Genomic DNA, 14,590 nt, shown 5'->3' with positions numbered 1-14,590 from the left:
ATCCTTAAGGGAAGGTCAAAATCTTTGAATCCAAGTAAACTTTTTTTTGAGTGTAGATTTATTGTACAAACAGTTTAGAGGGGACGTGGGTAACTTTTCTTAAATCAATCAGTGCAGTCCGACTTTATTTTCATCTCAATTATAGATGTCTCCTTCGTAAAGACGAGTTGGAATAGAATGGCAAACATACCTTAACATATACCCAGAATATATATATAGTATATATATTCTGGGTCGTGGTGAAATTCTGAGTCGATCTGAGCATGTCCGTCCGTCCGACCGTCCGTCCGACCGTCCGTCTGTTGAAATCACGCTAACTTCCGAACGAAACAAGCCATCGACTTGAAACTTGGCACAAGTAGTTGTTATTGATGTAGGTCAGATGGTATTGCAAATGGGTCATATCGGTCCACTTTTACGTATAGCCCCCATATAAACGGACCCTCCGATTTGGCTTGCGGATCCTCTAAGAAAAGCATATTTCATCCGATCCGGCTGATGATGGTACATGGTGTTGGTATATGGTTTCCAATAACCATGCTAAAAGTGGACGACATCGGTCCATAATTATATATAGCCCCCTTATAAACCGCTTCCCAGATTTGGCTTGCGGAGCCTCAAAGAGAAACAAATTTCATCCGACCCGGCTGATGATGGTACATGGTGTTGGTATATGGTCTCCAATAACCATGCTAAAATTGGACAACATCGGTCCATAATTATATATGTAGCCCCCCATATAAACCGATTCCCAGATTTGGCTTGCGGAGCCTCAAAGAGAAACAAATTTCATCCGATCCGGCTGATGATGGTACATGATGTTGGTATATGGTCTCTAACAAAAATGTAAAAGTTGGTCCACATCGGTTCATAATTATATATAGCCCCCATATAAACCGTTCTCCAGATTTGACCTCCGGAGCCTCTTGAAGGAGCAAAATTCATCCGATCCGGTTCAAATGTGGAACGTCTCTCTAACATCCATGCAAAAATTGATCCAAATCGGTTCACAATTATAGATAGCCCCCATATAAACCGATTTGGCTTGCGGAGTCTCTTGCAGTAGTAAAATTCATGTAATCCGGTTCAAATTTGAAGCGTGGTGTTAGTATATGGCCGTTAACAATCATACCAAAATTGGTCCAAATCGGTCTATAGTAATATATAGCCGATCTCCAATCACGCAACTCAAGTAATTCTATTGTGGATGGGACACTGACAAAAATATTGTCGTGAGGTCAAAGATTTCATGTCTTTAAAATACGAATGCAAATTTTGCTTAGCATAAAAGACGCATTACTTTAGTATAAAGTTTTTTTCCTTGACCAAAAGTCGATAAACTTTTCAATGAAGTCGTATTGTCCTTATAATTAAGTGATTTGATTTAAAAATGGATATCATAACATGAAAGAGAAAATGTTTGGGCTAAGGTCAACTTGACTTTAATAATTCAGAAAAAATCTTTAAATTTAATGAAATTGTCTTTAAATTTGTTGTCTTTTTGCATCTTGACTACAAAGCAAAAAATCGTTCAAATATAGGACATGTTTTTCAACACTTTATTTTAAAGACGTTTTTTACTTGAAACACAGCATAATTTCTACTGGAAGTCGAGTATTAATTTGGAAAATAAAGTTGTCGTTATTTCGCTTTTAAAGAACTTTGGTAGCATATGAAGAAAAAAAGCTGAAAAAGCGAAAAATTAAAATTTGCTTCCTAGAAGCAAGTACACAAAACCCGAATTTAAAAGAGAATTGTGTCTTAAAAGTATCCTTACTTGTATTCTCCGCTTCTTTGGCTCGGAATCAATACCAACATTTTTAAAGTAAAGACAAAATCTTTGGAACCGGGTATGTTTTTTTTTTTCAGTGCAGTGTTTAGAAGAAGTTTCTACGCAATCCATGGTGGAGGATACATAAGCTTCGGCCTGGCCGAACTTACGGCCGTATATACTTGTTATTTATTTATTTACTCGGTTAATAACAGCCGGGACTTTACAAAATATATCTTTTTAATTCCAACAAATATAATTTTAAATTCAAAATGGGCCAGATCGGTAAGAACCACAGCAAGTCAGAAGGGACTCCAAAGCTAGGTATTCGAGATGATGGGTCAGTAGGGACCCCGTTGAGTAATTAAGGGCTTCGCGGTACTCAATACGGTTCAACAAATATAAATATCAATACGTGAACTTCTTTGTCTCACTTTGGTTCGGACTTTATAGAAAAATCCTTACATATTAGTCAAAATCTTTTAGTATAACAATGCTTTGGATGTCCTAATATAAACTACTTTACAGTGAAACAAAAAGTTTATGTCTTCAGTGGCAATCAATATCTTTTCTTGCATTTACGAAAATTTCATATGCAACGAAAAAAAACAAACAAAATAATTAGATATAATAAATATTTTTAGTTAGGGTCCACTTTATAGCGGAAACAACAAGTATATACAGCAATAGTTCGGCCGGACCGAATCTTAAATACCCACCACCATGAATCAAAAGTACTAGTATCCTTTGAAAATTTCAGGGGATTTGATGACAGATATTTTCCCAAGCAGATCAGTTCAACCAGTACGCTTGCCGAAGGTAAATGTAAAGATTTTACCTATGAAGACTAGATCAGATTCTGGATTTATAAGAACCATTTTTTTGTGAATTTTAGAGGAATCATCTTTTGTAAGTGTGCAAGAAAATGACGAAATAACGCCTTGATTTGAAATCTAAAATCTGTAGATTTTTACCCCAATTATTTAATTGATCACGGGAAGAAAAATCTGAAAATTTTACATTAAGTTTCAAGCAACTTTCATGATCAGTACACCTTCTGTACTCTCAAGATCTTAAATCGGCCTATAACTAAATCATATAACATACACTTTTTTGTGGGTCTAAAATGCCAGTATATTTTCAATTTGTGGCAAATCGAAAAAAATTACAATTTCTAGAAACCCTAGGAGTTAAATCGGGAGATCGGTCAAATGGGGGCTATGCCAAAAACATGGATGGATACACACAATATTCAGCACATCTAATTGTAGTTCTAGAATCTAGACCCCAAATCGGAAGGCCGGTTTATAAGGGGGCTATATCAAAAACTGTACCAATACACAATATATTCGCAAACATCTTTATGGTCCTAGAATACCTCTAGATTTCCAATTTCTGGCAAACTAGATAAAAACTACGGATTCCAGAAGCCCAAGAAGTAAAATCTGGAGATCGGTCTATATGGAGGCTATACCAAAACATGGTCCGATACTCACCATTTTCGGCACATCTCTTTATGGTTCTAGAATTCCTCTAGATTTCCAATTTTAGACAAATTGGATAAAAACTACGGTTTCTATAAGCCCAAGATCCCAAATCGGGCTATCGGTTTATATGGGATTTATATAGCTCCCACCTCCCACCAACCTAGACCCATATATCCCATCTTCCAACTTGGCCTGCGTGCAGGCAAAGGACGATTCTGTGTCAAATTTCAGGACGATAGTTCCATTATTGAAGACTGTAGCGTGATTACAACAGACAGACAGACGGACATGCTTATATCGTCTTAGAATTTCTCCCTGATCAAGAATATATATACTTTATATAGTTGGAAATCGATATTTCGATGTGTTACGAACGGAATAACAAAAGGGCTGTTTTCTTTTAGCACTGGATACCCTAAGCCGTGAAGGACTAAAAGAAAACAGAGTACTCGTTTATCCAGGACATCTCCAAAAATATGCAACACTGTCATCAGCTGTTTAAAAACAATCACAGAAAAGAAGTGAAATCTTATATTTTTAATGTATGAAATGCTCCAATTAGTAATAAATATTTACTGCTGCGATTATTTATGACACTATACCACTTTGAATTTCATGTTTTTCGATAAATTAGTCACAATAAAGTGCTATTGTGAATCGATGAAGCGTCACTTTATCAAAACACAATCTGGCAAGATCGGCGCGACTTGCACTGATGAGATGTTCTGGATAGAACACCAGTGCAACGATGTTCTGGATATATACTTTATATAGTTGGAAACAGGCCTAAACTTATTATACCCCCGTCATCATTCTATGATGGTGGGTATAAAAAGCCCTCTATCTCTAATTACACTCAAAAAACAAGTTTACTTGGATCCAAAGATGTTGACCTTCCGTTAAGGATTTTGGTATTGATTCCGGGCCAAAGATGCGGCTTCTTCAAAATAAAGAAATTTTTAGCGACCTATCTGGCTTTAAATCTACGACCAATAAAATTAAAATTAGGATACAGATCTCATTCATCGAATTTTCATTCTCTTTTCGCGGTATATTAATAAAGGTACTCACGTACAAAAAAATGTCAGTTTAAAAATCCAAATTATAACGGATTCTTCAAAGTAAAAAATGTTTTCTTAATTACAAAAAAACTTTAAACCAAAGACACTAAATTCTCAAAATAAGTCTTAGCCTATAGTTGAAGCGTTTTTATCTTAAATCTAAAGTTTTAATATTTCCGTTAATTTAAGGGCAATTTCTTTAAATCAAAAAATGTGTTTATTTACTTTAAGGAATATTGGCCTAAGTTCAAAGACATGCGACTTTAACGGAGGGACGCAAATTTACAAAATTTGTGTCCTAAATTTAATGAAAAAAATTTTTGATGTAAAGATTATAAACTTTATTTTAATTAAAATTTCATTATTTTAAAGAAATTTGTCCTTAATAATTTGTAAATTTCACATCCTAAAATTTTGGTTGCGTAATCTTTAATATCACGTAAATATTTTTTTCAGTGTAGATATTACTCTTTCACTATAGTTTTGTAAATTTTTAACTAGAATTCGGAAGTATTGGCTGCATTGTTTTTAATAACAAATTAATCTCTTCGTGGGAAATTTCACTTTCATTAATTAAATTTTTTTTTCTACTTATTATTCTATGCCGATATCGATTTATTCTTAGTAAAGAACTCTCCAGTATATTAAATCAACCCTTATTTAAAATTTTTATAAAATGTTGCATGCAAAAACAAATTAACTGAAAACAGTAAAATAAGACAACCTTCAGATATTTGGGTAAATTATTACTATTATTAAATTATACTGAGAAGTGAATATACCTGATACAAAGAATTGAATTTTCATTTAATTTTTGTCAATTTTCTTTTCACCACAGCTTAATAAATTACATCAGTCGATTGAGATTTCTTCAAGAAAACATTAATTACATATTTTCATTTTCAATGGAGTGGCAACACTGTTTAGGCAAGCTACATGCTAGTTCGTTAGCATGCTAGCCCTTCATACTAGCCGGTTTTATTTGTTTGTTGTTGTTTCAAATATTGGTTGTAACATCGATAATGGCGTATCTACGTCAGATGTTTTGTGTTTTTACATTTGTTTTTACAAAATCTTTACGCTATATATTTTTTCTCCATTTTTTTCCTTTTCTTCAAAACAAAATCAACACAATTTTAGACCAATAGGACGACAAAAAGATTTTAAACAAATTGTATTTAGTTTCTATTACGACCGAGATGGACTAGAAGCGTTACACTACCACTTGGCGTAGTCATCACTTTGTTGTTTTACGCACCAAACAACCGGCTAACAAATATTTACTTTGAAAATAAATTTCGCGTACCAGCACTTAGGCTAGCCGATGCACACTGACTGAAGTGAATGTAGTTGCAACAGCAATAGCAGTACTTGTGGATGCATAAGGCGGGCAACAACAGTAGCGTGTGGAGCCTAGGGCTTGTTTGTTGTTTGTTATTCTCGCACTTTACTTTTATTTACGTTCATGCATTGTATGGTATGCGGTAGAGGGAGAGGGATATTTAGGCGGTGACGCAGTAAGTGGTGGCGCGCAAGAATAACATTGTAATTATTGTTGGTGTTGTTGTTGCTATTTCGCGAAGGCTGCATGGGGCTAGTGTTAGGACTTTGAACATTCAATTCGGCTTGAGATTGGTTGTATAAGCTTGTGCGCTCTTCCATGTTTTTTATGTATTAGTTCATATATATATATACATAAACAAATATATGTTTACATAAATTTCGTATTGTAGGTAGGAGTGTGTGTATGTGTAGGCATATTCTGTATTATATGTAATAGCTAGTCTATGTACTAATCTCTAATATTGTTTCTATTCTTTTCCATTCGTTTCCCCTTTTGACTATGTTATTCTTATGTTTTGTTTTTCTATATAGCCAATGCAATTGGCAAGGGAGGCCCATCCCTCATTATGTCACTGACATATTTGGAGCTACCTCTCTTTTGTGATAGAAAACCCGTTGCAAAATGTTTACTCTCATTTTCTCTCTTTGCCATTTCCCTGCATTATTTTGTGCATTTCTTGAATGGTCTCATTGCAGCCCTGCAAAATATCTCACATAAACTCTCTATTATTCTCTGGCATCTATGGTAGCCATATAAATATGTATATGCGTTAGTGTGCAAAGACAATAAACTCTAGGAAGATAGGAAATTGGCTTGCGTCATACCAAATGTTGCATTTACCACGTTAGTTCCATACATGTTCGTAATTTTTTATTTGTTTTTCGTTTCCTTTTTTTTAAATGAAAAACTTAATTTTCTTAATGAAACAATGTTACATTTTAGGCAACAACAAAAAAATTACATTTTCGCCTTTATGGAAATTTATTTCGTGCACTTAATTTCTTTTTATTTGCATTTTAATGCTATGTCAATACTTGTCGTATACGCGTTTGGTTCGAGTATGAAACTAACACGGTAAATGGTTTGATCTCCTCCTAGAGTTTATTGTCTTTGTTAGTGTGCACGTGATGTTTATTTCCTTGTCATGGCACAGTGTTGCCAATTTAGGGGTTTTTGAAACATCCGCCATATGATTAAATGTGTAGTAACCAAAGACAGTAGACTTTAGAAGATGGGAAATTGACTAGGTCCCTACTTGTCGTTTACGCGATTGGTTCGACAAAATAAAATGCAAATAAAAAGAAATTAAGAGTTGGATATATCTTGGGACAAACGGAAAAATATAATTTTTGATTTATTGCTCAAAATTTAAGATTGTTCAATTCAAAAATATTATTTTCTTCGCTAAAAAAATGCAAACATGTATGCACCTAGCGCCATTAATACAACATTTGGTATGACGTAAGCCAATTTCCCACCTTCTAAAGTTTATTGTCTTTGGTAGTAACTTTCACGAAATATGAATCTGAGATATTTTGCAGTATAGGTATGCACGTGAGTAATATTTGGCTCACGACCACGCACACTCACGACAGAGAAATCTTATTCAGACACTCTCACGCACGAAAGTTTTTGGTAGGACTCACGAAAAGAAAATTTGTACACACGCACGAAAATCTTTGAAATGTCGAGACTCACGAAAAATGCCGAGACTCACGAAAAATGTCGTGACTCAAGAAAAACCTCGTGACTCACGAATAATTTTATGAGTGATTTACCTATAGAACCTGACTGAAAAGTATGGTTAAAATCGAGTACGTTATAAAACTCTTACCACCTAGGATGTCACTAAAATTATAAATGAATTCAACTCGTAAGCATTTATATTCGTAAGCGGGATTATTTTCGTGAGCGTGTTTTTCCAAAATTCGTTACTCACGCACACTCACGAATATATTATTTTCATAACTCACGCTCGCGCACGACATTTGGTTGGTAAATCACGCACACTCACGCCGTTGCCGTCAGCGTGACTCACGACTCATGCGTGAGTCGCGAAAATTTTCGTGTGTCACGACAATTTCCTGTCATATATATTTTCCCATTTTCCGATATTTGGAATCCCACGAAATTATGTTTCTCACAATTAAAGAAATCGAGGTACTCTCGGAATTCAATGTATTTTGAATTTTTGCTTCTACTTAAAGAGGATTTAGGTTTAGGATTCCGACCATGTAGGTTAGGTTAGGTTAGGTTATGTGGCAGCCCGATGTATCAGGCTCACTTAGACTATTCAGTCCATTGTGATACCACAGTGGTGAACTTCTCTCTTATCACTGATTCCATGTTAAGCTCAATGACAAGGGACCTCCTTTTTATAGCCGAGTCCGAACGGCGTTCCACATTCCAGTGAAACCACTTAGAGAAGCTTTGAAACCCTCAGAAATGTCACCAGCATTACTGAGGTGGTATAATCCACCGCTGATAAACTTTTTGGTGTTCGGTCGTAGCAGGAATCGAGCCCACGACCTTGTGTATGCAAGGCGGGCATGCTAACCATTGCACCACGGTGGCGACCATGTAGATGTTTTCCTGAAATTTACAATGCAAAAATATCAAAACACTGTGAATTGTTTCTCACAAACAACATTGTGCCTTCTCCTTTTGTCACAGGAGTTGTATTTATTTATCTTTAGTGTGTGAGTGTTCTCATTTTATAAAATTTTTGGGGGGACCTTCAGCCAATGTGAGTTTCCTTTCTCTTCAACGTTGTACGGGAGCTCATTTACTTCCTCATGTATGCTATATACATATATGGCAGCAACAGCTCACCAGTGTTTGTGAGTACTCTGCGTTTTATTTTTCGAATGCCTTTTTCAGCGGATATAGGAGGTCATTTGAAGTGGCTTTTATTACCATTGCTTGGTTAATAGTGAAGAGAGATTTGTTTCTGCTAACTGCAGAGTGCATTGCGACCTTGCTGCAAAACAAACAAACATGTTGTGTTGCAACCTTCTAACCAACAATAAATGACTGGAAATATGTTTGAAGGTTGTATCTTGCTGTTGCCTTTCCGACAAGTTTTTTTTTGTTGCGATTATTGATGGACTTCGAACTAGTTTGGAAATTTTATTTTTTTGCCATTCATGTCATGTTGAGGCATTCCTAAGGATCTGCATATGTGTGTGTGAGCGCACAGCATGTAAGACTTGCTTAATGTTTTGTGTTTGTTTATATTTATCAAGTTTTCGTTTGTCTGTCCCCCACACAATATTTTCTATATTGAGTGGGGTTTCTACTTTCCGTAACGATGTGTGTGTGTCTGTGTATAAGAGCTGAGAGATACAAGCAATCTACTCTATTGAGTCTGGTTTACATAAATTTATCTCTATATCAAAGAAAAGCTCAATAACCGTTACATTAAAATCCATAGTTCTGATATAGAAGTATGTAGTAGAGGTGTGCGCGTGAGGGAGTTTTCACGCACGCTCACGCACGCTCACAAATTCAAAATGTCATTCACGCACAATCACGCACGCCTGTTTTAAAATTGCTCACACTCACGCACGCTCACGAATGAATTCGTAACATTCACGCACGATCACGCACGCCCGTTTTTGAATTGCTCATACTCACGCACGCTCACGAATGAATTCGTAATATTCACGCACGATCACGCACGCCCGTTTTGGAATTGCTCACACTCACGCACGCTCACGAATGAATTCGTAACATTCACGCACGAAGGTTTTTATTGATTCACGCTCACTCACGTTCACGAACCAAAATCCTGTAAAGATAAACACTCACGATTGCAGAATAGTGACTACCGCACGCTCACGACGGGATATATCAACTCACGCACGTTCACGAACAACAAACTTATTCACGCACACTCACGATTCGAAAAAAAACTACTCACGCACGTTCACGAACAATGAAACGTACTTCCACACACTCACGATTCATAAAAAAAACTATTCACGCTATTCACGCACGATGTAGAATGCAACTCACGCACGTTCACGACTATTATACTTACAAAACAAACGAAAAAATGTAATTCACGAATGAGTACGAACTTAAAAACTTACTCACTCTCGCTCGTGATACAAATGAGCTACCCACACAAATTCGCCAAAATATTTCTAATTAAAAAACTGAAGTTGAAAACGTACTCAATTAAAAAATTAACAGATACAATTAACATTTTAATCAAATCAAAATATAAATTCAATTAAAATTTGGATTGATTTTGGCCGAAAAACATTATTAATTTTTAATTGAGGCAATCAATGATTTATAGTGTTATTGTTTACTTATTTTATTTTTTATTATATTATAATTACATATATTATAATTATACTATATAGAATTATTTTTTTTTTACATCTAAGTCAAAATTTAATGAACCAATGAAACCAATTATTTCCGAAAATTATTAATTTTTTATTTGGAAGTATGTTTTCAATTTAAAAATGTAAAAATGTTCAATCATTATTATACCCTTCACCACTACTGTGGTACAGGGTATAATAAGTTTGTGCATTTGTATGTAACGCCAAGAAGGAAAAGTCTGAGACCCATCGTTTAGTATACCGATCGTCTTAGAATTAAATTCTGAGTCGATTTAGCGATGTCTGTCTGTCTGTTGTTCAGATTTAGATATAGCTGTCATATATATTTTTCACCGATCTGGTCATAATTGGCGTGGTTCAGATTTAGATATAGCTGCCATATATATTTTTCACCGATCTGGTCATAATTGGCGTGTATATCAACCGATCTTCCTCAAATTCCGTACATCCGAATATTTTATGAGTCTCGAAAAACTTGCCAAATATCAGCCAAATCGGTTCAGATTTAGATATAGCTCCCATATATAGCTTTCGCCCGATTTACACTCATTTTCCCACAGAGGCCAATTTTTTGCTCCGATTTAGTTGAAATTTTGCATAGGGAGTAGAATTAGCATTGTAACTATGCGTGCCAAATTTGGTTGAAATCGGTTCAGATTTAGATATAGCTCCCATATATAGCTTTCGCCCGATATGAACTTATATGGCCCCAGAAGCCAGAGTTTTACCCCACTTTGCTTAACATTTTGCACAAGAAGAACGTGAATTTCATCGTGAGTGTGAATTTTTCGTGAATGTGAGTTTCTTCGTGAGCGTGAATTTTCTCGTGAGCGTGAATTTTTCGTGAACGTGAATTTTTTCGTGAACGTGAATGTCATCGTGAGTGTGAAGTTTTCGTGAATGTGAATTTCTTCGTGAACGTGAATTTCTTCGTGAGCGTGAATTTTGTCGTGAGCGTGAATTGTTCGTGAATGTGAATTTTTTCGTGAACGTGAATTTTGTCGTGAGCGTGAATTTGAAAAAAAATTACTCACGCACATTCACGAAAAGAATTTGATGTTCACGCACGATCACGCACGACACATTTTTGTTCAGTCCCATTCACGCACATTCACGTGATTTGGTCAAAATTTCATTCACGAATCACGTGACTCACGCGTGAATCACGCGTGTCACGAAAATTTCGTGTCACGCGCACACCTCTAGTATGTAGGTGGTCATTAGTGCTACGAGACCAGTGTTGCCACAGACAAAGAATTAATTCTTTACTTATTTTGATAACGAAACGTTAATTTCATAAATTTTTCGAATTGCTACTTCGTCTAACACATGGTGAATATAAATTTGAAATTTGCTTCTAATGAAGTTTATTTTTTTTTTAAAGAAAATATATAAAGGCAAAAGATAAATTTCTTTAAGTGATTTCTCCCGGCGCAATAGCATATCCATCTTGGTTGAGCTGGCTTTTAAATGTACTTGGCTACACGCAAGACTCGTTTATACTATCGACGAATGAATACAGATTCTGACGTTTTAACATTTGTTTCCTTTCGATGGACGAAGTTGTATAGACCCATCTATAGTCATTATAAAATGTCAACGATGCTACTTAGGAAAAACTGCATTCCGGTTTTTGTTTTGCTTAGCGAGGAATATGAGCACAATCAAGTAAATACAAACCCGTCAAGTTGTCCTAAACGCATGGCATTGACAGTTTTGCCGGTATTCTTTACATCTGAGTGTGGGTATTTGTTGACGCAGTGATGTGAATATGGAGACGCCTTTTCAACTGGTGCTACCTCATTTAAATGTCGTGACAAGTAGAGTACTTGTTCACTTGCAATTGAAGTTCGACATTAACTACAATATTTAAATTCAAATTGGCCTATTTAATTCAATGAGATGTGTGTATGAAGTATTTGGCCTATCTTAGGACTATTTCATAGATATGAGGAAATTCAGAATGTCAACTTCCATTGGGAAATTAAGTGGAACTTTAGTTCGGTGGAACACAGTGGGTTGAGTTTAAAATATATATGAGCGATAAATCCGACAGAGGACATCCAGCTAGAAATAATAGATAAAATGGCTCAATATCACCGAACTACCGGCCCATTAGCTCAGGTAGTTCTGTTAGTCTCGGACAATTTTCATTTTATAAACTCACACGAAAGAGCTAATAAGTCGAATTCAACAGCTAAATGCACACATGAACCGACATTCGTATACACTCACAAGTGTGCCTGTGCCAAAGCAATGCATTCACTCTCAATTGGCTTGGTGTTTCTTTAAAAGAATACAACAACATTTTGCCAAATATTTTTTTGGCGCGAGTCCATGATTTGGGAATGTATTTTTAAACCGCCAACATTGAGAAATATCACATATTCTAGATAAACAATGAATGAATGAACCGTTTCCGATCGTCTTCGTTGCCTGATAAGATTCAACATTGATAGTTCCCCCTTTCTCCTACCACCCACATAAACATTCCACTTTTTCGGTAGACATGTTTAATAAGAAACCAGTGAGTGAATGGAGTGTTAGTTAGGGTTGCCAGATTAGGATTTTGGCAAATTGTTGCTTGAAAATTACCATAGTGCACAACTTGATATTTTTACAGCCGATTTTTTGTTAAAATTAAAAAAAAAAAAAAACAATTTATACGGCCGTAAGTTCGGCCAGGCCGAATCTTATGTACCCTTCACCATGGATCGCGTAGAAACTTCTACGAAAGACTGTCATCCACAATCGAAATACTTGGGTTATGGTATCTTAAAACTTCTTAACATCGTTTTCTAAATTGTGAGTTAGTCCATAGGTGGTATATATTAGTCAAAAAAGTTATGTGTAGTTAAGTCTACAAATAATTACGAATCGATATGGACTTTTTGCACGATACGTAGAGAGCCAGAATTGAAATATGGGGGTCACTTATATGGGGGCTATATACAATTATGAACTTGATATGGACCAATTTTTGTGTGATTGGAAATCGATTTATCTGAGGGATATATATATAACTATAGACCGATATGGACCTAGTTAGGCATGGTTGTTAACGACCATATACTAGCACAATGTACCAAATTTCAACTCACTCGGATGAAATGTGCTCCTCCAAGAGGCTCTAAAACCAAATCTCGGGATCGGTTTATATGAGGCTATATATGATTATGGACTGATATGGACCACTTTTAGCATGGTTGTTAAATATCATATACGATCACCACGTACCAAATTTCAAGTAGATCGGATGAATTTTGCTTCTCCAAAAGGCACCGGAGTTCAAATCTGGGGATCGGTTTATATGGGAGCTATATATAATTATGGGCTGATAGGAACCAATTCCTGCATGGTTGTTGGATACCATATACTAACATCACGTACCAAATTTCAACCGAATGGGAAGAATTTTGCTCTTCCAAGGGGCTCTCGAGGTCAAATCTGGGGATCAGTTTATATGGGGCCTATATATAATTATGGACCGATTTCGACCAATTTTTGCATGGGAGTTTGAGGCCATATATTAACACCACGTACCAAATTTCAACTGAATCAGATGAATTTTGGCCTTCCAAGAGGCTCCGGAGGTCAAATCTGGTGATCGGTTTATATGGGGGCTATATATAATTATGGACCGATGTGGACTAATTTTTGCATGGTTGTTAGAGGCCATCTACTAACACCATGAACCAAATTTCAGCCGGATTGGATGAAATTTGCTTCTCTTAGAGGCCTCGCAAGCCAAATCGAGGGATCGGTTTATATGGGGGCTATATACAATTATGGACCGATGTGGACCAATTTTTGCATGGTTGTTAGATGCCATATACTAACACCATGTACCAAATTTCAGCCGGATCGGATGAAATTTGCTTCTCTTAGAGGCCTCGCAAGCCAAATCGAGGGATCGGTTTATATGGGGGCTATATACAATTATGGACCGATGTGGACCAATTTTTGCATGGTTGTTAGAGGCCATAAATTTCATCCGATCCGGCTGAAATTTGCTTCTCTTAGAGGCCTCGAAAGCCAAATTTGGGGGTCCGTTTATATGGGGGCTATACGTAAAAGTGGACCCATATGGCCCATTTGCAATACCATCCGACCTACATCAATAACAACTACTTGTGCCAAGTTTCAAGTCGATAGCTTGTTTCGTTCGGAAGTTAGCGTGATTTCAACAGACGGACGGACGGACGGACGGACATGCTCAGATCGACTCAGAATTTCACCACGACCCAGAATATATATACTTTATGGGGTCTTAGAGCAATATTTCGATGTGTTACAAACGGAATGACAAAGTTAATATACCCCCATCCTATGGTGGAGGGTATAAAAAGATCGGAAAAATATCAGTGGGTATGTAGCAATTTTAATTAATAATTAAAATTCGCGAAAAAAAACAAACTAGATCATTAAAAAATTCCGTATGACTATTTGAAATTGTACTTGACAATGTGAATGTGCTTTAAACGTCAAATTTCATGTTTTTCAGCGTTAAGGTAAGTACTATGTTCGCTTTTCGCGTTGAAATTTTCGTGGTGACCTTATTAAAAAGT

At 36.1% G+C, this 14,590-nt stretch overlaps 1 protein-coding gene across 3 annotated transcripts in view; it reads right to left on the bottom strand.

Moving 5' to 3' along the window:
* dsx (transcription factor doublesex) overlaps positions 1–14,590 on the bottom strand; it is a 365,763-nt gene that overhangs the window by 341,727 nt on the left and 9,446 nt on the right. Inside the window, exon 1 of one of the 3 annotated variants that reach the window (XM_075289189.1) lies at positions 5,542–5,623. The exons of the other annotated variants lie outside the window; for them this stretch is intronic. The gene's annotated coding sequence lies outside the window, so the exon portion shown is untranslated. Of the gene's footprint in view, positions 1–5,541; positions 5,624–14,590 lie in introns of those variants that run through there. 3 annotated transcript variants of the gene reach the window in all.

This window comes from Haematobia irritans, chromosome 1 (assembly GCF_050003625.1).
Source record: "Haematobia irritans isolate KBUSLIRL chromosome 1, ASM5000362v1, whole genome shotgun sequence".
NCBI lineage: Eukaryota > Metazoa > Arthropoda > Insecta > Diptera > Muscidae > Haematobia > Haematobia irritans.
This window is presented reverse-complemented; position numbering and strand designations above follow the sequence as displayed.